General features: G+C 40.4%; 1 pseudogene; it reads right to left on the bottom strand.

Moving 5' to 3' along the window:
* Nucleotides 1-24,693: 24,693 nt before the first annotated feature.
* Nucleotides 24,694-25,950, bottom strand: LOC137234162 (ATP-dependent 6-phosphofructokinase-like; annotated as a pseudogene).
* Nucleotides 25,951-26,730: the final 780 nt, after the last annotated feature.

Raw genomic sequence — 26,730 nt, forward strand, 5'->3', positions numbered from 1 at the left:
TGAGCGTTTCTTTGTCTTTTCCCCAAGTACTGCTAGCAAGGGATTTGAGGATTTTATTACGGCTCTGGATTTTTGGAACAATTGCGGCTGCGTGCTCGCCAAAATGTAGATCCTGATCAAACGTCACACCCAAGATTTTGGGGTGCAGGACAGTCGGTAGCGTAGTGCCATCGACTGGATGTTCAAAATGGTCGACATTTGGGACGTCCAAGTTGTAAATAGGGTCGCGGATGATATATTCGGTGATAATGCCAGGTTTTGCGAGGCGAAAAACTGGAGAGATCAGGGAGGTAGCCGTTTATTCTGTTGCAAAGCTCATCGATCTCTGGGCCCGGTCCTGTGGCCATTATTGTGCAGTCATCGGCGTAGGAAACGATAGTAACTCGTTCTGGAGGCGAAGGTAGGTTTGATATGTAAAAATTAAACAAAAGTGGGGATAGGACACCACCCTGAGGCACCCCTTGTTTAATTCTTCTTGGCTTTGATATTTCGTTTCTGAATTGCACCGATGCCTGCCGACCACCCAGATAATTTGCGGTCCACCTTTTAAGACATTGGGGAAGGGTAGACCCTTCCAAATCTTGCAGTAACGTGCCATGGTTGACCGTATCAAAAGCTTTTGATAGGTCTAGCGCTACGAGTACCGTTCTATGGTGGGGCTTCTGATTTAAACTGCATTTTATTTGGGTGCATGGCATTTAGCGTGGTGGTGGTGCTATGGAGTTTTCTAAAGCCATGCAATTACCCCATTTAATTGATGTTATGTCGAAGATGAGTCTGTAGTTGTACTGCTGTTAGTGGCGTCATTGCGCCACTGTATAAGGAAACAGTGTGTTAACTTCATTGACACCAGCTCCCAAGGTGCCCCTGCTTCTACTGAAAATGGCGGATCTAGAGAGGACAACTCGATAAAACCCGCACCCCAGAGTCATTGTGCCGAGCTCAGGGGAGGGAGGAACCTGTTAAGGGTCAAGATCGGTACACAACGGTGACGAACTGGATTGTTAGGGACTTTGATTTTGGCTTTGTTTTGGACTTGATGACTTTGGACTTGTAGGTGCGGTATTCTGCCACCTTGTTAGGTCGGGTTGAAACCCTATCGAAACGGCTGGTAGGCTAATGCTGCACCTGCCCACGTCCCGTTAAAACCGTGGAGGGCCTCAAGGTACGTTCCGGCTCCGTCGTCGTTAAGTTGGTGTGTAGGTGCGGATGAAGACTTTCCCGCTTTGCGTCCGGTCTGGCTCTGAACGCCTTACCTCGCGTGGCCTCTCTGTGCAGCATAGATAACCAAGGGACCGTTGAAGGGCGACTGCACAATCGGCTCCGGATAGCGGCCTTGAGGGGGGACTTCTTAGAATGGACACGAACATAAACAAAAGGAGGGTAGGAGCGACGGCGAAGGTCGTCATGGTGCGAGGGAAGCGACAGGTGCGGAGAGCGCTCCGAAGCAGGTCGCTGGCAGCCGGGAAAGCTCCCGGCGGATCAAAAGGGCTGATCAGACGGATCAGCGCATGGGTTTGGTTTCAAACCCCGTAGGTACGGGTAGTTCGGGTAGTGGAGGGGTGTCGAAACCGACACCCAATGAAGGCCCATATGGGGCTGTGACTGGGAAAGGGAGAGGTTCGGCGAATGCGACGGACCAGCCCAGCACCAATAAGGAAGCCCTGTCGCGAGGAGCTTTCCCAACGGGAGCCCTGGGGTCGAAGCCTACTAGGAAAGGTGGGGAATCGACGCTGCGTAGGAAAGCTCTAGGTGATCGGCGCCTGGCTGAGAAGATCTTGGAGCGCTACGGCGGCAGGGATGCAGCTCAGATTTCTTAGAAGCGTTCCCGGACGCTGGAGTGGGCCAGGAGCGTCGTAGCTGGCGACGACCACACACCGGTGTCGAGCGATGCGGGTGAGCAGCAGGGTCTGGGGGCTAGGAAGCGGCAAAGGTCAGATGAACGGAATGCCTCAACGACAAAAAGGGACCGGGAGGGGGTGACGCAATTGTGTTTAGCGAAATCGCTAACCGAACGGACTCCATCACCCTCGGGGTTCTGGATAGGAGTAGGGAGGATGGTGCCATCTCCCTAGGAGTGACCGTGGGTCGTCAGCACCATATCAGCGGCCTATATGACCGCTCTTATGGAGAGCCCAAGTCCGCGGGCATGCTTCGAATACTCAGGGTGGTATCATGGATTTAGACTGATTACTTGTGTTGACGAGCGGTCGGCCTGTATCTTTAAGAGAATACTCTCTTTGGTTGGGGAGGTCTGGAAGGGAGCCAGATTCTAGGCCGTGAACGAAGGGATCTCCCCCTTCGACTGAGGGCTCGAGTGTGGTTGCCTGCCGGACCCTCTCAGCCGGAGAAAATAATGGAGTTGATGCGTTACTGCAACCCGAACCTTCCGACGCATAACTGAAGGGTCCTCAGAGTAGAGGAGGCTGTTGGGCTACGTCGGCAAGTGCTGATTCTGCTAAACGCAGAGTCCACCGGTCCTCTCTCTGACACGAGTGGGGTTATCTCCTATGGTCTCGAACGTGTGGTTCTAAAAATCTACCACGCCGATTCCAGGGGAGATAGTTCCTCTCCCCCAGAGACTTATCGGGAGGTGGAGGCGTCCGCAGGGGAGCCAGTACCCATGGTTGTGGATGCTGACCCCGCTAATTTGGACAGCGAAAGCACTGTTGACATCCCGTAAATAGCGGGATTTGTCATCAGTGCTAGTCGTCTGGCTGAGAGGGCAGAGGGGGAGCTCCTAGCCTCCGAGGGCGAATCATCGATGGCGGGATCCGTTATCAGTGTAAATTGTCTGTTTGGGGAAGGAGGATCTCCTAGTCTCCGAGGGAGAATCCGCCAAGGATGGGGTGCAGAACAAGAACAGTGTTGTTCAAGGAAATCCGTCAAATCAATCTTCAGCATTCTAAGGCGGCTTCCGCAAACTTGTTGCTCTGTCTTGAAAAAGACGGAGTAGATATAGTCCTTGTCCAGGAGCCATGGCTAAGTAGTAGGATTAAGGACGGGAAATTCAACACCTTGGAGAACGGGGATGCAGGTAGGCCTATATCCTGTGTGCTTATTAAAAAGAAATTTAAAGCTTTTATTCTCTCTAATTTCAGAAATGCTGATGTAACCACGGTCTGCCTCGAGCGAAGCAGTAACGAAATGTGGGTGGTCTCAGCTTACATGCCCCATGGGGACGTAACGGGACCACCACCTGTGATACTTGGCGAAATCACCGCTGAAGCAAGGCGGAGAGGTGTTAGCGTAATCACAGATGCCGATTCTAATGCACACCATAGAATATGGGGTAGATCGTATACGAGCACCAGAGGTGAGTCTTTATTTACTTTTATTGTAGATGAAGGACTTTGTATATGTAATAGAGGGAATGACCCGACTTTTATTACAGCGGTAAGGGGGGCGGTCCTGGACCTCACCCTGGTTAGCACAGAACTGGAAGATTGGATATCTGGCTGGAGGGATCTCAACGAGCACTCCTTCTCTGATCACCGATATATTCAGTTTTCGGTGAACGAAGAACGTCCCGGTCAAATATCTGATAGGAACCCTAAAAGTACCAACTAGGACTTGTATCATAGGAAGCTGGGAGAGGTATTGCCTCAGGCGCCTATCGTTGGTTCGGACCTGTCCGAATCTGAGATATATGGTCTGGTGGAAAACTTCACCTCGGAAAGGAATAGCGCCTTTCAACTGTCCCGCTCATTGAAAACCTTATGAGGTGGTTTTTGTCTAAAGCTGGGGTAATGCTCAGTCTATCCAGAGTCGAGTAGAGGTTCCACAAACCCCTACAGAATAAAAACACAATAATTATGTGTTACGAACATACGCAAATACGGCTGGAGGTATTAGGCGGCAGCAGCTTTCCGTCGCAAGATGGTGAGGGGGCGAAGCGACGGTATTATGTAACTGCCTGATGCGGGAGAGGAGGAGTGGCGGGTTGGCATGGTAGTTGCCCGGCTGAGGCGCGGTTTTTGCCACTTCTCCTTTCCCAGCAGTTGCATAGCAAAAAGGGTGCATGCCTGGATAGGGTATACTAAAAGAAAAGGTGATAGACTAAAAGCGGGAGAAATGCTGTCCGTGTCAGGTTGGAGCCGTCCTACCCCTTTTGCTCACATGATGTGAACAGCATTGAACTCCACTATGGTTGCGTCACCCGAGTGGAGTTCCCTAGTTCCTGACAAGCGTCTGTCACTAAGTCTTCAGTCCATGTCCCTCAACCCTCTCAACTCACCTAACATCTTGCCACAAGGAACACCCGCACCAACAAAGGAAAAGACTTTAGCCTGACATATTATTTATGTTTCGCCTAGAACAAAAACTTCAACCCATAAAATATTAATAAATCTGGAAATTTTCGCAAAAATATACAATTTCTTTATTATTAACAATTCATCAAAATCCTTATGATGGTAAATAATAATATCTAAAACAAAATCTCACATAATTTAAACTCTAATTATTACGACTATTGCAAGAAGCTAAATTCAATCATCTCAAAAGAAATTATTAAACCGACGACCTACGTCTATAAAAATTATTTCAAATTATTATATTTAAAAGGAAAAAATTTGTTCATTTAGGTTTTCAAAAATCTGACCTAGCCTAATGTTCTTTTACCCAAGCATATGCACGAAAATCTACTTCACTTAAATATGTACCTACGCTTGTACACTTGACTAATAAAAATTAAATATATGTAAATGTGGTATGTATTTGTGTGTACCTCAGCGTGTGCTCACCTCGCTTTTGTCTCCAGAGTTTGGTACTAAAGACGGCGTATGAAGCTGAAAGTGGAGATTAAAGAAAGGGTACAACAATAATACATACAGTGTATTCCGCTAATAGGGCGATGACCGAGTAACTACAATCAAGGAAAGTTTAAGTTCTTGATGTTTTTACTCTTTCTTGCTTTTTAGTTTTAATAATTTTTCTCTGTCGCGCGGATGTGATGAAAATTTTAGTGATATAAAAAAACAAAAAAAATGAAAAATAAAAAAAATGTTTGGTGCTGATACAAAGAAACCAGGTATTAAAGGTGTCAATGAGAAAAAATTATTATATATTCCCTTTTTTTTGTTGAATAATATAATGAACTGAAGAAAATGTGAGAATAAAGAAAATGAATTGGGTTGAAATCGCAGTGTTCAAAACAACAAGAAAATCGACGATAAACCCACTATTGGGAAAAATTTAATTAAAGTTAATGTATAATAATTAAGTGAACTGATTGAATAAAAAAACCCAAAAGGTTTTGTTAACCTATTTACGCGCAAATTTCTTTTAAATTTCACTTCAGATTAGCTAACTAAAAAAATAATTATTTTTACTCAATGAGAAAGAGGTCTCAAAAAAATTTAAAAAAGTTCAAAAAGGAAAAAAATTTCTTAAGTGAACTTAGGTGTTTTTGCCCAAGAGTGGCCGCATATGATTATGCTTGCGCAAGTAGAAATGGCAAATGAAAAAAATAAGCAAATGACAAAAAAAAAAGGAAACGAAATAAGAAAAATTCAAAGCAAATAATTTTTGCAAATTAAAATGGCTCTCTCAACCGCTCACTCCGTGGATGTTGCTAACGATCTCTTTCGTGGTGGATGTTTCTGGTGAGTGGTATTGCATGTATAAATTGTTCTGTGGTGACGGATGTTTAATTACCGATGTTTCTTGTGGCGTGTTGCCTTCTGCCGTGTACGATGTTGCTAGATTGTGTTGGTTGCCAAAATTGTTTGCCAAATATGTTGCCTTGTAGTGTGTGTGTGTACGTGTTCGTGGGTATGTGTGTAGTGTTAGTTTCGGTTTTTGTTTTACCTTGGTGTATGTGCATGTGTTGGTGACTATTCGTTGTGTTCTTGTTCCGCCGAATATTGTTGTGTTTGTTGGTTATTGTATTTACTGCCCAAGAAGAAATACCTTTTTTTTGTTGATCCTTGTGTGAAAGCAAAAAAACAATGATGCAGCTCCTCCAATTCCCAACCCATTAGTTCAGTTGCTGTTGTTGTTGTGGGATTTCGCGCCAGGTTACGTGGATACTTTCGAGAATGTGAAACTGTGTTGTCGTGAATTTTTGGTGTTACTCGTTGTGGTAATTGTTGTAGTTGCTGTTGACTTTTATTTTTATTCTTTGTACTTGTCGCGGCCCTTGGCTGCCTCGGGTATCTGAAATATTAAAAATATGTTTTTCAGCAATTATAAAGGAAAGCTAATTAAAAACAAGTAAGGACGGGACTGTCTTCGGCTTTGCAGAAGGCTCCATACCTTTCATAAATGGGGCTGAACAATAATCTTATCCCGTTCATAATCTCCAAATAATCGGATGTATAAGATAAGAAATATATAGTGAACTGATGTACATACCTAAACGATTTTTAAGATAAATATAAAATAAAAAAATGGCAAAAAACCCACTTATCTGAACGATCGGTTGTATGGGATATATATTATATATAGCTCCGATCGAAATGATTTTTACAGGAAATCTTTTATGATATATTATAATATATATCACCAAGTTTCACGTTTTTGTATTGGAAACTAAGCGAGAAATGGCCAAAAATCTTTCTATCTGAACGATCGGTTGTATGGGATAGGTATATACTCTATACATAGAGCGCCGATCAAAGTGATTTTTTCAGGAAATCTTCTATGATATATTAGAATAAATATCGCCAAGTTTAACGTTTTTATATTTGAAATTAAGGGAGAAATGGTTAAAAATCTTTCTATCTGAACGATCGGTTGTATGGGATATATATTATATATAGCTCCGATCGAAATGATTTTTTCATGAAATCTTCTATGATATATTAGAATAAATATCACCACGTTTAACGTTTTTATATTTGAAATTAAGGGAGAAATTGCTAAAAATCTCTCTATCGGAACGATCGGTTGTATGGGATATATACTATATATAGCTCCGATCAAAGTGATTTTTTTAGGATATCTTCTATGATATATTAGAATATATATCACCGAGTTTCACATTTAGACTTTCTAAATTGCGGCAGGAATGACCTAAATCGTCTTATCTGAACGATCGGTTGTATGGGAGATATATGTTATAGTGGTCCGATCCTACCGGATCCGACGAATGTCTAATACAATATAAAAATACATCCTTGTGCCAAATTTCATTGAGATATCTCAAAATTTGAGGGACTAGTTTGCGTTCAAACAGACAGACGGACGGACAGACGGACATGGCTAATACAACTCAGTTCGTCGCCCTGATCAATTCGGTATACTTAATGGTGAAGCTATCTTCTATATTTCTCAACGTTACAAACATCGGACCAAAGATAGTATACCATTTCATGTTCATGATAGGTATACAAATTTCTACAAATATGTGCGCTATTCACGTCGGCGTGTTCATCGGGTTATCTGGTTACGTGGTCATATGCGTTTACTTTATTACAAAAACAAAACAAAGCTGAATCTGACCTAACTACATAGTCCTTAGCCAGATAACTCGATGAGCATGTCGACATGCTTAGGCCAACACATTCTTTAACTTTATGGTGGGAAATTCGAGAACTATTCTTCTAAGAAGCCTCCATTCTCACATTTCTCACTACCAACCACCAATTCTTTAAAACATCTTCTTTTACTACAAAAAAAAAACACACAGTGACTTACCTGATTTCAACTGACAACTAGTTCGTTCTTTCGGTGCGCTCGTTGCGCCAGCAGGGTGGCAGTAATCCCAGGGATTTAGATTATTTTTATCGACGCGAAACTTTTCGGAATCCGCGCACATTAAAATCAAACTTTAAACCTTTTTGTTGCACATACTCGAGTTTGAAACGCGCACTTTTGACTTGGCACTTTACACTTTAACTTGGTGCAAGCAGCACAGACCGCGACTTTCGACTTTAATGATTAAACTATGAAGCGGACCCCCTTTTATAGGCACTTTGACCTTGCGGCATTTCAGCAAAGCCTTTCAGCAAAGCCTCTCAGCCACGGTCAAACTTAATCGTGATCGGCGTCGTAGCGGGTGCACCTATGCACCTATATGCATCCCACTAATCAACCACTAATACATGCGCGTATTTGGCGAAGTGTGTGTTAGCTAAAAAGGGGAATAATTTTTGTATGCCGTTGCATACCACCTGTTCATATACCCGGTTGTGTAAAAAAATAAAAAACTTTAGGGTTGACTACAAAGGCTGTCGTTACAGGCTCGCATCCGCCGATGGTGCCGGCATCATGGAGCGTGTGCGTAAAAAAACGTATAACGCAGCCTTGGGTTTGGTTTGTGTATTGTGCGCCTACGTGTGGCCTCGACCCACTCCCAAAGCCGGGCTTCATTATACTCTTCCTGTAATTTTTTTCTTGCAACACACTAGACGTTTAACACATATTTAAATTATTACTAACAAGGGGCTAAAATCTATCACTGGGTTGTCACTTACTACGCTAATATCACAGCTCTTCTATAACTACAATGCTAATATCACAGGTTATTGTTCCTAAACCTATATCACAGATACTTGTTAAAAAAAAGTTATTTAGTCAATAAGGGTATAAAAAAAAGGTTTGTATAATTACAAAAAAAAAAAAACAATGAAATAAATAAAATAAATAAACAATTAATTACAAAAAAAAAAATCCATGATGACTGCGTCGCTCACATACCTGTCCCAATTCTTTTGGTTTTCCTTTATATATGACCGAACTATCTGCAACACGGAGCGGTTAACCCTTTCGGCCGCATTTGCTTGCGGTGAATAGAATGCCGTTCGAACGTATGTTGTGCCATACTTCTCCAGGAAGGACGTGAACAGTTCCAACGTAAAGTGCTTACTATTGTCCGAATGGACATATTCGGGAACTCCAAAAATGTGAAATACGTCTCTTTCCAAATATTTTACAACATCTGGTGCCGTGGCTTTTAGCATCGGCTTAAGAAACACAAACTTAGAAAAATGGTCGTCTCATACAAACACATAAACATAACCATCACGAGTACGTGGGTAAGGACCCATAAAATCAACGAACAAACGTTGAAAAGGGCGTTCAGTGATAAGTTGGTTTCCTATTTTGGGCTTGTTGAAGGCATTTTGCGCCTTGTTGCCTTTACATATTTCACACGCTTTTAGATACACGTTTACGTCAGCCATGGAGGGTGGAGCCGTGTGTAGAAGTCCACGAAAGTGGGGAAAGCTTCTGACCGCCATTCACCTGGGAATGGCAAGAGCGATTCTTTTGCATGCGGTTCAAGCAGCTCACTACTGCCGGTCGCTTGCGGCCAAGTATCCTCTGGGTAGCCGCTAGACATCCGTTTAGCGGTGAGCTAATGTGAGAAGGCGAAAACCTGGCTAGGCCACTCTGACATAATCGGTATAAGGGCTAGCCGGGGGAGATCTCATCTGCAGCGTCTGTACACCTCTAGGTGCGGCTGCAAGCGGGCGTCTGTCTTGGAGCAAGCGGCTCGCTATATAAACGTGCAAGTAATATTTACACATCCGCTGAGCGGGTTGTGCGCGGGGCTTGGCACCCGCCACGTAAAACCATACTCAAATGAAATATAACAACATTCCTGGATAAATACACTATCTACTGATGACGACCATGGCAGACGTTTAAAGGACAATGAATTGAGGGCGTGCACCTGGAACGTCCGCTCCCTGAATGGGATTGATGCTGGTTGATGTCTTCGTCAAAGCAAAATCTGACATCACCGCCATCCAAGAAATGCGTTGGACGAAGCAACGAAGAAAGAAGATCAAAAATTGTGACATCTACTGGAGTGGCCATACGAATAAGCGCAGTTTCGGCGTCGGATTCGTAGTGGGAGGGAGACTTTGTCGCCAAGTACTGGCGTTCACGCCTGTGGACGAGCGTCTCGCCGCTATCCGAATAAAAGAAAAATTGTTAATATATCATTCATCTGCGCCCATGCGCCGACAGAGGAGCAATCTAACCCAGGGCCATTTCAACCCCTGGACCACATTGTAAGTGAAAAAGGAGTTATCTGGGCAATCAAGTCCTTCAAACCCTTCAAATCTCCGGGAACGGATGGAATATTTCCCGCTGAATTGCTAGCTGCAAGCGATGTTATAAGCCCGCTGCTAGCTAAAATCTACACGGCTTGCCTCAACCTGGTCTATATCCCCACGGAATGGACCAAGGCAAAGGTAGTCTTCATACCCAAAGGAGGCAGGATATCGGGCAACAGTCCAAAGGATTTCAGACCAATAAGTCTGGGAGCTCTATAAGGTGAGTCTGCGGATTTATAAATATGAAATAAGGATAGCCAAGCGAGATTCATGGCGAAGCTTCTGCGAAAACGTAGAAGGCTGGAATGAATCCGCGAGGCTTAGAAAAATAATCTCTAGGAATCCTGCCCCTCGGGGATATCTGAGAGATGATGGTGGGGACTGGTCGATGAGTAGCGAGGAGTCCCTAAGGCTTTTACTTGACAATCATTTTCCCGATGGCCCAGTTGCGGAGGGATCTTCCCCTGCATTTTCGGCGGTCGCTGGCCATGCAGAAATGCCTGCCATTCCAATACGGGAAAATCAAATATCGTGGCCTATAAGTTCGTTCAAGTATAATATTTTCAATAAATAATGAGAAACGCCGAAGTGTAGCGTTAAAAAGTGATTGTTGTTTGTTAAAGAAATCCATTTATATTTATACAAAAGTTCTTAACCTACACATACATACTTACGTTAATACTTGCATACTAAAAAGTACATAATTTCATAATAAATAATTGTTTGTGAGCATATTATTTTATTGTCCTACATATTGTCAATATGATCCGCACATAAGCTGGTTGGTTTGACGAATCGATATATTGGGCGGTTTGGCAAATGCGAATGAACTCATAGTAGTTATCTGGGTCAGTAAGATATGAACGTATGTGTGTACGTGTATTTGTATCGTTAAACGCATTCGAAGTGAGGTGAATTCCACGCAACACTACACCACCGGCCTTTCAAGAGTGAACGTATATAATCTGGCGCCTAATAATAGACGGTCACCCTAATGTCATTGATATAAGCCATGTAATCTTTGAAATAAATGTGCCGTGTTGTTATATTTTACGTGTAATGACCCTGTCAACTTGCTTGGTGTTACTAAATTTTACATTCTTTTTTTTGTCTTTCACATTCAATTGTAATTTATGTCATAGTGGTAACTTGATGCTAAAGTAATGAATTCATTTGTTTACGTGTTTTCTTTTTGCTTTTATTCGTTTGCATTTGCTTTGCATATGTACCCGTTATGCTGACTCTCGTTTTTTTTTCTTCATAATATGCTGGCTCTGGTTTTTTTTTCTATTCTTACACTTGTACATATCATGTTTTTTTTTTTTGCATGTGTACATATTGAGTTAAGATTTCTTTCTTGTTGTTTTTTTGTTTGTTTGTTTATTGATAATTTAAGTAACGTGGAATGCTTATGTTGAGACTTTTTCTTTTTTGTTGTTGATTACTTGAGTTACTAGTAGATGTCTTATATTCTTTTAAGCCTATTCTTGTGGATTATTATTTCCTTATCTTTATTGTTTTTATCGTTCATTTAGTAAATTATGTAAAACTATTTTTCTATAGAAATTTTTCTATGGAGATAAGATAAAGAATATTTTTCTTATCATTTAACTTTAGATTTCCTATTCCACCGAGAGTTAAAGTAAAAATATTTTTCCTAAAATTATGACCTCTCTAAAAATAGAGGTTTTCTTAAATGAACCAGGGCCAATAAATGTTTGTATTTATTTTATTTTCTTAAACTAATTCCGCATATTATTCCTATAAAACAAAAAAAAAATTTTTTTACTTTTTTCATTTTATTTAGTTAAATCTGTAACTAAGTGTATAAACATGAAATATTTGACTATTTTTATTAAACAATGCTTTTCATTGTTTATTGAGTTCTACTAAGTAAGAAATCTGCCATTAATTATACGAAAAATTTAGGGGGTGTAATTGATTGAAGAGCAAGGTAGCTATGTATTAGAAGTAGTAGTTCAGCTAGTGAGTAGAAGAAAGGTACAGTGGATGCAAAAATTTTTCTTTCCTTGAATTTTCTTTTCATATTTTTCCTATTTTCCAGCAAGATCTTTTTGATCTTATGTGTGCCATGCGATTTCTGCGCGGCGACCGAGACAAAATCGTCATGATATTAATGAAGAATTATTTTAACTTTTTAACCGGGATTTTTCACATGCACAACCTCTTGGGTTTGTGCAATTATTTGATCTTAGAGAACGTGGATACCATTTTATTACTTTTAAATTTGCGTACTCGAGTGTATATTCAATTATTTTTCACCAATTTTTCCCTCAGGACAACTGTGTTTTTCCTTATAAATTTCAAGTCCAGGATTGTTGGCATTTCTTGTATGCCTGGTCGAATATTGTCCTAAGTCAATAACTTCCTCAACAATCTGGTTGCTTGAAATTTTTTCTACGCTACAATATTTCTATCCTAAGATGAAAACGAGCCCGACATGTCTTATTGCTGCAAATTTATATAGCGCTTTATATATATGTTCTCTTGTGACTTTTCTTCATTTTTGTTGTTTATTATGGGCTGGTTTTTTTTTCGTTCTTAGTGTTTTGCATATTTCCACTGGCCTAGAATTTCCTATTGCTTCGTGACCATCTTTGTCAGGAGCATTCAAAGGAATTATGCAAATTTTTGATTTGCTATTGAGCTTAGACAGTGTTAATGAAGTTGTTTCTACTGTCGTCTGAGACATTGTGAGGGTAAATGTTTAATAGTTTATTTTCAAAAGTTTGTTGCTCTTCCCCAACATCAAATTGAGTTTTAAATTTAAATAAAAAGCTTTAAATAATAGAGTTTATTTTATAATAGGGTGCCAAAAGTGAAATTTCTTAGATACGATCTTGGACATTTAGTTGTCTGTACTTATGCTTCATGTAGTTTTTGAGCATCATAGCTATTGTATGCATGCACAAATTATTACTGCTAACCAAACATCTGGGACGTTTTTCGTATCTGATTCTATTGGTGGTTCATACTTGATTATCCTGTTCTCTGATGTTTCAGAGTTTCCTTTACCTACTTCGTAGCCAGCTGTGGCTATCATAATGCCATGAGCTGTTTTTGTCCACCAAGACATTTTGAACCTTCTGTGATTATTTTCCTGTTTCAGTGAATAAGTGGTAAATTCGAATACAATTTTTTAAATTTTTTTTATCCTAAATACTCCATTTTATTTATTACTTTTGTATTATAAAAATTGTTATTCTAAAATTTTAATATTTTTTAAAAATATTTTTATTTAGGTTAAAAAATTTTTAACATTTCAAAAATTTTATAATTTACTAGCTTAGTATAGTTTATTTTCTTTACAAAATATTTAAACATTTATTCCTATGCGATTTTATTTCATTTTTATTTACTCAAAAATTAAATTTTCTTAGGGCTATTATAATTTTAATTATTGATCCTTATCGGGAAAAGCCATCCTGATCATCCTAGCTATTTCTTCTGCTCTAGTTGTAGGATTTTTCACATCCTCTATTGTGGGTTCCCTATTCATCCCTGGGTTTCCTATTCATTTTTGAATTTTAGAAATATTTTATATTAATCCCTGGGTTCCCTATTCATTCCATCGACACAATTTCTGAATTTTAGAAATATTTTATATTATACTTTTTCAAAATGTTGATTCTAATTTAAAAAAATTCCTGACATTTTGAATTTTAATTTTTAATTATTTCTTCTTTTTTCAATACATTTTAAATTTTAACATTTAGTCTTGAGTTATTTTTCCGAATTCACCTAGTCCTAATTATAAAAAAAAAATTCCTAAGCGAAAACAACAGTCTAATGTGTATTTTAGTGCTGCTAGTCCAATTTTTTCCACCCCTTATGCTGCCTGTTGTTAATTGCCTTTTGCGTTCTATTCCACTCTGATTTTATGCATTTGCCAGTCATTTGTTGTTGAAATTCATGGCCCAATTGAATGTAATGTAATTTATTTACTTCATATGCACTGTTGGTTTCGTCCTCTTTGATGTGCTCCTTTATGGTAACCAGTTTATTCCGTTGACTGAATTTATTTCCTTTGCCTTGTGGCAGGATAACGTTTTTAACTTTTAAAACTTGTAGGATCTCCTTTCAGTTGGATCCTTTTTAGCGATTTGCTTTTCAAATAATACTGTCACGGATATTGGCATCGCTGAGCTGTACCATCACTAAGGCCATGCTAAGGCCATGCCAAGCAGTATTTACGTCAATAATCAAATCATGTATACACATATATAAGGCAGCCGAAAGAAATGTCACACACAGATGCATTTACTTATGCGCCTATGTATGCGCGAGAGACTGTAAACTACAAACATTCACATCAATAATTCAATCATTATGTATCTACATAAACGAATAAATAATTGCGTCTACACATATGTACGTATACGAGCAGCGGAGCGGCAATGCACAGACACATGCATATATCTTATCTGAGTTGGCACAAGAGAGAGCAATAATTTGTGCACGTAGTTGTGGCTGGCGATTTTGTAGCGAAAATAACTAGTAAGTTCTGGAAATCGAAGAGCCTAGAAGTATGCAGCGTAAACTATAAAAGCGGGGCAGGCGAGTAAGAAGTAATTCAGTTTGATTTGAGATTTCCATTAAGCACGCGAACTTGCGGCCAATAGTAGAGTTTAATTTGAGTTATGAATCAGTTTGGTTATTAAGCCAGCGAGTAGCAAAGTATAAGTGTTATTGTGAAGTACTTTAATAAAGGCCATTTTTCGATCATTCAATATTGGAGTTATTTATTCAACAGTTTAGTGATTCGAACTTAGCAGAGGATTGCAAATCAGAGGATTTGCAAGTGAATTTCATTACAATACTTTTACTGGTTCTAAATCTAAACAGGCGGGATCTATGTTAAGCTAGATCGTTTAAGCAATTTTCGCTTGTTCAGCAAATTTTATGCTTAAAGGTCGCTGGTTGTTATGACGAATCGATATATTGGGCGGTTTGGCAAATGCGAATGAACTCATAGTGGTTATCTGGGTCAGTAAGATATGAACGTTTGTGTGTATGTGTATTTGTATCGTTAAACGCATTCGAAGTGACGTAAATTCCACGCAACACTACACAAGCCCTATAAGTCACCTGGCCCGGATGGCATCATTGGCAGGAATTGTCATGTATCACCTAAGGATTTCAGGCCAATCAGCCTCTTGTCGTTTCTTCTTAAGACGTTTGAGCGGTTGATTGACCTGTACCTAAGGGAAAGGATTCCTCGGAGCACAGATCGACGGAAACGGCTCAACATTCGATTGTAAAACAAATAAAAGGGTCATTAGAATACAAAGAGTTTGCTCTGGGTGCCTTTCTAGACATCGAGGGGGCTTTTAACAATGTCTTACCGGGGGCAACCGAGAGAGCTCTGGTTGGTTTAGGAGTCGAGGCGGCCCTGGTTTAATTTATTAGCAAACCTCTATGCAGCAGAATTGTCGCAGCTGATTGGGGAGGGTCCATAATTGAGAGGAATGTGTGCAGGGGCACGCCACAGGGGTTGTCCTATCTCCTCTGCTCTGGGTTATCGTAGTCAACGAGCTTCTTGTGGAGCTGGAAGCCAATGGCTGTAGGGTGGTTGCCTATGCAGATGACTTAGCTATCCTAGTCAGAGGCAGAGGGTGGTCTTTTGTCAAGAGCTAAATGTAAGCGGCAAGTTTAAGTTGGCTGATCACTGCAGTGTATTCCAAGCGGAAGTTGCTGCGATTAAGGATGCGGTGAATGAAATGCTATCCAGTGCTACTCTGATAGCCAAGCGGCTATAAAGGCCTTGAGCTCAACTACAGTGCAATCGAGGGTGGTCTGGGAGTGTCTGACCTCACTTACGATTGCACTTTACAATTAAGATTATCTGGGTCCCGGGCCATAGTGATATTCCGGGTAACTGTCAAGCGGATCTCTTAGCCCGTATCGGTACTACTGAACCGGATAGAGGTGGCTGTGGGGATTTCGGGATTCCGCTAGCCACCTGTAGATTGCTCCTCCATAGCTGGGCCTCGAGTCAGCTCAGCAAACGTTGGGCGGACACCACGTCTTGCAGGGTAGCAAGATCTTTCTGGCCGAAAGTGGATGGCTGGAGGTCTGCTGAAATAATTGGGTTTACTAAGGATCACCTGGGTATCCATGCGGTACGTCTGAATATACTGGAAACTCCATCCTGCTGCAGTTGTATGGAGGATGATGAGGTGGAATCGCCAAATCACTTTATGCTTGATTGCCCAGCTTTTGCCAGAACTAGGCGAAAGTACTTCGGTCGCGACTCACTTGGATCTCCCGAGGATATATCCAAAGTTGAGATCGGTATCATTCGGAGCTTTATCGTTGCTACCCAACGATTCTCTAAGTAGCTAGATCTAAGTCACCGTTATTTTTGGTGTATGTGGTAACACAACGGACCTTCATGTTGCCCAAGTGAACTTCCCCTATCAGGGAAGCTACCACCCAACCTTACCTAACCTAGTTTTACCATTTGCAGTTTGTTACAAAAGTGTACTTCAAAATTTTCTGTAGAATTGCAGACTGTAGGAAAGTTGTAGTTTGTGTTTGCGAAAAATATTAATGCGAATGTGCGCGTTCTCAATATTTAAGGGAAACAATTGTGATATTTCTTTGACAAAAAGGTGAGTTGATTACCTTTTGTTTATCGGCGAAAACTTAATTTCAATTTCATTGGAAAATATCTTCCACTGATTTGCCTCATTTTGCACTTATTTTCTAAAATATAATTGGAATTATTTTATTCGTTTGCTCAATTTTTTTTGACTAACTTAGAGGTAAGTAATTGATTACTGAAAATTTAATATGCCATACATACAAAGTCAACACTTACAGTTGACCATTGTTATGATGCCAAGAAGAGGTCACAGTAGCATATATCGTCGTACTCAACAAGCCGGACATCATCGAAACAATGCAACGCATCAAAATGGCTGAATTTCGTGAGCGACAGTCGCAGGAGCTTAACGAAGCTAACAATGAGCGACAGCGATTGCGAGGAAGAGAAGTTCGCGCTCGACAAAGAGAACAGGCAAGATCACAACGTGTAAATGCTGGAGGACGGCCTCGCCAGCAACCAGATCTTCTTTTGGATACTGTATGTGCAGGCTTTCGATATAATCCGAATATTCAGTACAGGGCATCGGTTCAATTTGGTCAGATGTCTCACGTTTGTCAGTATTGCAATGCAATTAAATTTGAGAAGGAACCACCTGGGCTGTGTTGCGCGCACGGTTAAATTTCCAGGGTTGCTTCCACCGTCAGAGCCATTGCGCTATTTGCCATACGGTGAATCTCCTATTTCGGACCATTTCTTGCAACACATCAAAATGTATAACGACTGTTTTCAAATGACGTCGTTTGGTGGTGAAATTGTAAATGAGCACAATTATAATCCAACATTCAAGGTAATTTCACTAAAACCAGCTATGTATGCTATTACACCAATACTATAAAATACATACGTGGCCCAAACATAACAACCCAATAAACAAAACGGACTCGCCTGGGATTCGCGGCGAGCTCGCTTTCTCTGATAATTTTATTGCGGCGATACTTCGAGGCGAGTATTCGGTGAATCAGAATTCTCAGGCGTGTCACTTATCATCCGCCAATCATGATCTTTATCATTCTTGGATCGTCCGTGAAACGCAGTTTTTATCATTAGCTATTCGAGAATTTCCACTTTTTTGGATCGTCCGCGAATCGCGATTTTTATCATTCTCGGATCGTCCTTGAATCACTGTTTATATCATTAGCGATTCGAGATTTTTATCAATTGTCGTCAGTTGTCGCAAAATAGGGATAACTGGCGTGATGAGCCCGAGAAAATCTAATTGCGAGATATCGCCTCGAGTTCGCGGAGAGTTCGAGAAAATACATTTGAACATTTTAAATCCGCGATATCGCTTCGAGTTGGCGGCGAGTCCCAGAAATTGCTTCGATAAAATCTAATTTCGAAATATCGCCCCGAGTTCGCGGAGAGTTCGAGAAAATGCGTCCGAGAAAATCTAATTTCGCGACATCGTCTCGAGTTCGCGGCGAGTCCGAGAAAACGCATTCGAGAAAATTTTATTTCGCGATATCGCCTCGAATTCTCTGCAAATGACAATGCCAATTGTCTGCAAACCAACTGCATATTATATATGTGTGTGAGTGAATGCAAAACCCAGTGTTGAAGCCAACATGTTTGGCGCCTAAAAGGATTTTTGAGTGACTTGTAAGATAGGGGGTTTGACTGCAAAATAGATGGGAAAACGGGAGTTGCAACAGGAATCAAATAATCTATAAAAGAAGAAAAATGCCGTTTTTCATTTGCAAAAATCATAAGTCGTAGAGTCGAACGGATACCTTAACTCGCGATTGAAAGTGGAAAAAAAAAGTTCGCATAGTAAGTTTATAGTTTACCGCGCATAAAAAGAAACGGTGTCATAATTTTTTTAAAGTGCAGGAACCACACGGAACTCTGTCCATGGCAACCAACTGAAGCATCTTCCCCACCGGTAAGTCAAATACGACTATACTTCATTAGCCAATATCCTAACATGATCACTGCCTTAGATACCCTTATCAACCTTTACCCGACTGTATCATTCCTTTTCTTCTTTGCCACCAGAAACCGCGTCTGCCTCCGAGAGGGATTCCACCGCCATCTAGGCGAAACACATTCAACAAGCACCAGCAATCAATAACAAAACACCCAAAGCGCACATATACAACCACAAACACCACAGTAACCCACTGCCATCTAGGTGAAACACACACGAGCCACGCAAGTACCTGCGAACCAAAGTGCAAAAGCAACCGCAAACACCACAGCAACTAACAACACCGGCATACAATCACATTAAACACCAATCACATTAAACAAAACACCTGGATTCGAAACAAATACACGCAAAGGCACGCAACATTAATGAAAAACCCTGCTAGCATCGCTCAGCAACCACCTTCACACAAGCAATTACACCACAAAACCATGCAACAACGGGCAACACCACACACCAACCACCTCTAACACTACGAGCAATACACATAAATGCTACACATCATTAACAGAAAACAACATCACTAAATACCAAACACCAACAAACACGGTAAGAACAAACACGACTAGGTATGAGCGGCAATCAGCCAGAGGCGGATACACACCTATTGCGACACTTACCACCAATCGTTACAACGCATTGATCATACGACGTCACATCACAACACTACATCACATCATAGCACGACCTCACATCACAGCATACAATATCACACCCCGTTGCATCACATTACATATCATCGCACCTTATAATTCACAGTTCTAGTTTGAACTATCAACACCAAGGAAGTGAGCAAGTGAGCGACTGACTGTAGATCGCCAATAGGGAGAGTGCGCTGCTCACCACATTGCAACCACATCACCAACTCAACACGGGGTGACCGACACAAGTTCGCCGGTTTCAACCTTGTTTTTTATCTTTAAACTTTAATTATCATTCTGTAATTTATTTATTTTCATAGAATTTTTTTCTACATACTTATAACTTTTATCTCACCTTTTGTATACATTTCGGTTACTTTATGTACTAGGCAGCTTCACATAATGCTTGCGATTAATTTTCTTATACCTTTTGGTTTTTTTATTGTTTCTTTTCTTTGAATTTTCTTAGAATTTTTTTTTTTGCACTTTGAACAAAAAGAAATCTATAATTATTAACTTTCTGAACCTTTAAATTAGGATCTTCTTTTGGAAAGAAACGTTGCAGCCAACGAGGGTCTGCTAGAAAACAAATAACAAATTCGCACATTTGTTTGTTAACTTTTTTTTGTTTTTGAATTGTGTTTGAATTTTTAACATCATCTAACTCGTTAAGTTGAACACAATAATTTTATAATATTTTCTTTTGTTTTTTAATTCATTTACGCGAGCGCTACGAATGTGTATACGCATGTTTTTTGTACAAATTTTACATACATTTATCTTGCATGCGTTCTAAACGTTTCTTGCGCTGCAATGCATTCGACGCTTTGCTTATTGCGTAATTACTTTCCCACTGGCAGGCAAGCAAGCGAAGCGCGTGCGATATATGAACTACGCTTATTCACCAGTCACCATGCGAATGGTTGCTATGTTCAAACGTTTACATAGCTCATGCAATATGTATGTACGTATGATAAGTATATAGGAACTTTAACACATAAGAATTTGTTTAGAATATTTTAGTATAAATAAGCCGAAATTCACTCAGAATTTAATTCTTTACTTTACCATCTTACATGGCGATCCTGCCATCTTACATGGTGATCCTGCCATACTGCCTGAATTAAAGTGGCATCCTATTGACCTGAATTAAATTGGCATCCTACCAGCGATCCTGCCAGCTCTGCTAATAAACAGACTGCTGTTATAAAGCGGTCTGCTAAACATAGTTAGCAGGACTGATTCCATTTTTATACCAATCAGAATACGCATTACCTACAGGGCGATCCTGCCACACTGATGAATTAAAACGGCAGTCTCCCTCGTCTGCTGCTTGAAGTATAGGCAGACTTCAGATACAAAATATTTTTGAAAAAAATTATTTTCTGCAAAGGAGTTCAAGGTATCAACTTTGCAACGGCGAATGGTATAGTCAATGCAAAGGGGGGATCACAGCGACAGTGACAACAAGGGTGCAAGACAAATTTTGAAAATTCTTGAATACCACAAAGTAAAGAAGGAAAAATATTTTTTCGGATGGCATTCTCGTTAACTGCAAGACCACTACCGCCACCAAAACGACCACCACCGACGCATAGCGAAGTGGAATAAACGTGGAGTAAAACCCTAAGCACTATCAGCTTGTTGGTTCTACGTGCGTTATACAACTTGTTGAAGGATGACCGGGATTATGTATTATCTATCTTATTATGTATTTATTATCTAGGTATTTGTAAGATTATAATAGAAGTATTTGGCAACCTAACGGCTGCCAGTTTACGGGCAAAAAGTAGATTTTTGCCAATAAATTTAAGAATTTTTTCCCCCTCTAATTTTTTAAATGAATGATATAAGTAGTCAGGAAGGATTTGACGCAGTATTCTTGCGTTGTAGTAGATTAATAGAAGAAGAAAAAAAATTATTAATTTAAATACAATTTTCTGAAATTTTTTTTTTAATAGAACAAAGGCAAATCAACGAATATGAAGAAGAAGAGAAAAAATATGAAGCCCAAAGTGGCATAGAAATGAACATATTTTTCAAATTACCATCTTTAGTGATCAGGAGGAATTAGACGCAATATTCTTGCGTTATAGCAGTTTAATTATAGAAGGGAAAGAAAAAGCTGAAAAATCAGAGACTAGAATAATCAAATATGAGCCACCTATTGAAGAAGAAACGAAAATTATCTAAAATATTCCAGATGTATGGTTAATTGTTTTACCTTGCGTAGTCATGCTATTGATCATTGCAATAGCTATGATGCTTAAAACTTATATGAAACATGAATACAGAAAATTGAAAAGCATTCAGGACCGCATCTAAAACTGCCTTTAGTACTTCATTATTTGCAGAAATCCCGCTTTTTAGAACAATGTCAATTTTCAGCCAATGATGACTGTAACCATCATCCTATTCTATACGTTTTAATTTTAATAACAATGCAAAACCTTTGTTAAATAAAAATAGTCAAGGTAAGGGAAACTAAATCTCCTATATTTAGTCGGTCATACGTTAGATAGCATATATATAGGTCCTGTGGAGTAGAAAGTAAGGAAATCTAAATCATTTATATAACATTAAAGAAATGCATATAAGTATTAGTTTGACTTGCTTCGTCTATAAATATTAGTTAGGCTAACTGAAAAAAAAAAAAAACAAATAAAAACTTTTGTTTAACCGCTTTGATCTAGGAAAACTTCGCCTTTTATATAGGCCATAATTTTAGATAATAGGATTTTTGCATCTAGATAAATTGTTCGGCCGGGATCATCCTTGCGAGAGGTGGGCGCACCGGGTCGATCTCAATGAACGGGTTGGGTTTTGGAGTAAGGAAGAAAAATGAAGACGAGAATTTCTCGTTATAATAATACGTTTTATTGGGTGGAAGTAAATTAAACTGGTTACAATATTACCTGACTGTATTGTAGAAAAAACGGCAGAGATCGCTGGCGGCAGATGTGTACGCGTTGTCTGTTAGAATCCAATAGGCCGGTTGTATAGCAAGCTACAACCGTTGACCCGCAAAATCCTCCGTTTTGGAGGGGAAAGGCACCCACACATCAACCCCGACATGCATATGCATGAGTGCGGACAAAAAGCACACATACACGTGCATGTACATGCATGGACATGCATGAGGGTGATGGTGTGGGTGGTTATAAATTAATTCGAGTATATAGTATCGATTTGCAGAGTTGCATGGGGGGGGATCGCAATCAGATGCGGAGAAGTTAGGCATCCTGCCTAAACATGCCGGCCCCCCTTGCGATACGCAACATCGTTTCCGCCAATGACCTCCGCTGAAACGAGAAAAATGAATATAAGACTTACACACTAACTTAATCTAAATGAGGAGTTCGCCAGCTTCGCGGGTGGCCGGGAATCCTTCCCGACTTGCTCAGCATGCCACCTAAGCTAGGATGAAAAGTTAACGGTTATGAAGAGATGTAAGTTAATATTTCTTACCATTGAATTATACGTAATTCATAAATCTAGAAATTCAAAACGTAATATATGTATAGTCGATGGCCAGTAAGGCTGGACGAAAAGGCCGAGGTCTCCGTTCCAGAATGGCACCATTTTTGTTGTTCTTTGTTTTTTTTTTGTTGTTCCGGATGGAGAGGCCGAGGTCTCCGTTCCAGATTTGCAGTTTTTTTTTTTTTTGGTTGGACGAAGAGGCAGGGGTCTCCGTTCCAAACTCGACGGTTTTGAGGTTTTTATGGGCTGGACGAAGAGACCGAGGTCTCCGTTCCAGCGTCTAACTTGTCGTATCGCTCTCAAGGCAACTGTGGCATTTTTATGGATGTACCGGGGCGAGCGGCGGTGAGGTTGGTTGGGTGAAGCGGAGGTGTTTTATTACAAACGTATGTTAGGCTAGATAAATTAAGTGCATATGCGAAGCGTATTTTTAAATACACTTTTTACCAAGCAGATATGCGTTATTTACGTTCACCTGACATAAATTTGCAGATTGACGATGCGTTCTCCGCGACGCGTTCAATCTGCACGTACCATTATGCCAAATGGACCATGCAACCCTGTAGTGTATTTATTGGTCAGCTGACAGCTGGTATGGTGAATTTGTGGTGTGCGAGTAAATATATACATATAAGTATTTGCTTGTCCTTGAAAAAAAAAACTAGCTCACTGGGGCAGTAGCACACTAGGCCGGTAGAAACAGTTGACTTTTTCCCATTTCGGGATTTTGTCGTGTCGGGATTATTTTATTCCGGGACCCGGATTGTTTTTTTTTCGAGCCCTTATAATGACTATTTGTGATATTTGTTGTTGAAAAACAACAAGTCCTGCCCCCCAGCCGAAAAAAACAAGCAGTACCGAAGGCAGAAAAATCAAAAAATCAAAAAGGAATTTTTTTTGTATTTTTTTTTTTTTTTTGTAAATGAGACCATAATTATTTTTAAATGAGGTTTGTTTTTGTTTTGGGTTCCCTTTTTTTTGAATTCCTTGGTTGTGTATGACTGCTTGGTACTGCAGTAGATGCCCGTATTGGTAAAAATACAAAAAAAAAACGCGTCAGTCCCGATTGTGATGTTTTGCGGTTTTCGGTACTGATTGCACATTTTGTGTAGCACTAATCCGTGCATATACCCAAATAGGCAGACCTGTGTATATACATAACTGGTAGACTGGTTATAATTCTGTGTGTTGAATGGAAAATTCCTATGAATTGGCACAACGGGATTACATCTCACGATTTTGCCGGTGCCGTTTCTTTCCTTCATCACTGCGCGAGGCGTGCGTACGCATATCGGAGAAAAAGAACAAAAAAAAGGGTAAGTATTTGAACTTTTGGAAATTAGTTTCGATTGATAATCATTATCTTTTATTTATTTCATTTAGGCAGCATAACTTTGCAAATTATCATCAATTAAATCACCGTGGCGCTTGTATTTGCATTTTGATTGGCTTTTTTTGTTTTCGGTTAAGCAGCTACATTTTCCACTGCGTGTCAACATTGCGGCGGACACGAAAAACCAAAAAAAAGCGGCAGAAACACCTCATTCTTACTCGCTACCTAAAACGCTGAAAGGGGATTTAACGTGAGTATACTGCAAGCGATATGTATATTATTTCAGCAAATTTTTGGGATGGTTTGGATGATGATGGCTATGGATTGCGTATGGAATTCCAGCGAGGTGGTCGTGGTAATGATCGTGGTGGGCGTTATGACGACACGATGCAGGCAATACATTCTCAGTTAGGTACTAAAACTTAGAACTTAACTTGTGTTCTAGTGAGTTATGCATAAGAGAAACACAATTTGTACAAAACGCATTAGCAAATACGGTCTGGGGGGGCGGGGTTTTATTTTTTTATTTTTTTTTTATTTTTTTTTTTCGTGTGTGTTTTTACAATTTTTATGCTGTCGAGTAGTAGCGACTACAATAAAAGTGGCTTGCTTTTAATTACGACTAGTAGATTGCTGCCTAGCTGTGGTTTTGATGTCGCCAAATATTTAGAAGCTTAAGCAACTGCATCTGTAGCACATTCTTCTTCGACAGTGATGTACATACCCTCCTCCTCGTGGGCCGAGTCATGTCTCGCCAAGATTCTTAAAAGCGGACGTAGTTTGAGCCACCATTGTGTTTTAGGTATGCGTTGCTCGAAATTAGTTTCAGCAATCAATATCGGCCAATGGCGTGAATCGATACTGACGACGTACAATACCAAGTAGACAGGCTGAATCGCTCACAACGAACAGTACCATCTGGTTGTATATTATTCTTAATTTGCGAATTTAGCCAATAAACACACTTGGCAGCCATCTTAGTGCCCATATTACGATCGAATGGTGTTGGTGAACCGCCCTGTTGCATATGACCTAAAATATTCATACGACAAGAGAATAACTCTTTGCCTTCTTCCGAGTAGAGGCGGTGAATGAAATCCGTATTGTAATTTTCGGACGCCTTCTCATTACGCAAAATCAGACCACGTTGTACACCTTCAGCCATTTTTGATGCCATATGATATCTCGTTGTAGATCTTTTATAGAGAACCTTTCCTCAAAAATATATGCAGCATCAGCGCCACCAGCGAGACCAGCCAAAGTAGCCAAATAACCGCAATAGCCACCCATGGTCTCAATAACGAATACACGACGTTTTGTACCTTGCGCCGATTGAACGTATACGATCACAGATTTCTGTGATTTCATTTAAAACCAGTATCGCAACCAAGTGAAAATTCAGTGCCTGGAACATTATTCGATATGGTCGATGGTACTACAACCATTGGGATGCAAAATTCTGGATAGTTAGGACGTTGATCCGAGATTGGACCACAAGCATGATAAGCCTCAAAAACACCAATCGCAAGTTAAACCTTGAATTTTGAATTCTTTGAGACGTGCAGCAGTCCTTAACTTTTCCTTCGGGCAGCGTTCGTTTAGTACCAAGAAAAGCACCACCTTGACCCACCCAACCAGCCCATTTCTTTGATGTTACCAGCAATAAGACCCTCAATACCATCGTGTACACCAAATACGGTATCACCACGATAAATGCAGTTTCGCAAAAAGCTACGCACGGCAGCATTCATACCACAAGCCGGAGCACCTATATGCAACACAGCCATACGATAACCCTTGTCATTTTCAACTGATTCCTTTGGTGGTCTTAGACGTGTCAACATCTTGTAAGTTTCTTAATTGCATTCGAACGAACGTCCCCGCAGTTTGACTGCCAGTTCCCAATTTTTCTCCGACATAGCTTTTGCCATCGTAAAGGATTATGTGTCTCGTGCCCTCATGCCCACCACGGTCTGTTGGCCTTTCCGAGAGGGCGCACTGGTCATGCTTAAATTGTTGATGTAGCAAATACTGAGCGTGCACCTCCTAAGCTGATGTCATACGAAGCAGCCATAGGTTGCATTACTTTAAGTTTGCCAAGCACTCGTCTAGCAACAGCACGTGAGGAGGGTATTTTATTGCGCATGTGAAAGATTATTCCGATAATGAAGGAGAGCGAAATTTTACGGTTCACTTGGACAGCATGCATACACCGTGGTTTGATATGCTGCAAAAAATGCGAGCGTTCCCTTCTAATCATCATTTTATGGGGATTTGTGGGCCCTTTTATCTTCTTAGTGATATGTATATTTCCTTGGCTTTAGCGAATATTTTAAGTGTAATGTCATTTGAAGAGGTAGATGTTAATGGATAAAGCGGTATCTATTAGATGGTGAATAGAACTTCTATAATTGAAGGAGGCACCCGATAAATCGGTTAAACAAGTGCCTCACACCTAGCATTCTCCCGACCGGGCACCCCGCCCACCTTGGCCCTCTCGGTATAAGGGCGATTCTACAACTAGGTGGATTACTGTGCTACATGGAATTTGCTTCGCGGGAAACTTCGCGTCAGTCTGCTACTTCCCCCCACCAGTGGTAAGGGGTAGCGGATACTGCGTGAAGTAATTAAAATGACATTAGTAGGTTTTTTGTTAAAACCTCGTTCAAGTCTGGCACTTCCCCCCACCAGTGGTAAGGGGTGCCAGATAC

The sequence above is a fragment of the Eurosta solidaginis genome, chromosome X, assembly GCF_040869045.1.
Source record: "Eurosta solidaginis isolate ZX-2024a chromosome X, ASM4086904v1, whole genome shotgun sequence".
In the NCBI taxonomy this organism is placed as follows: domain Eukaryota; kingdom Metazoa; phylum Arthropoda; class Insecta; order Diptera; family Tephritidae; genus Eurosta; species Eurosta solidaginis.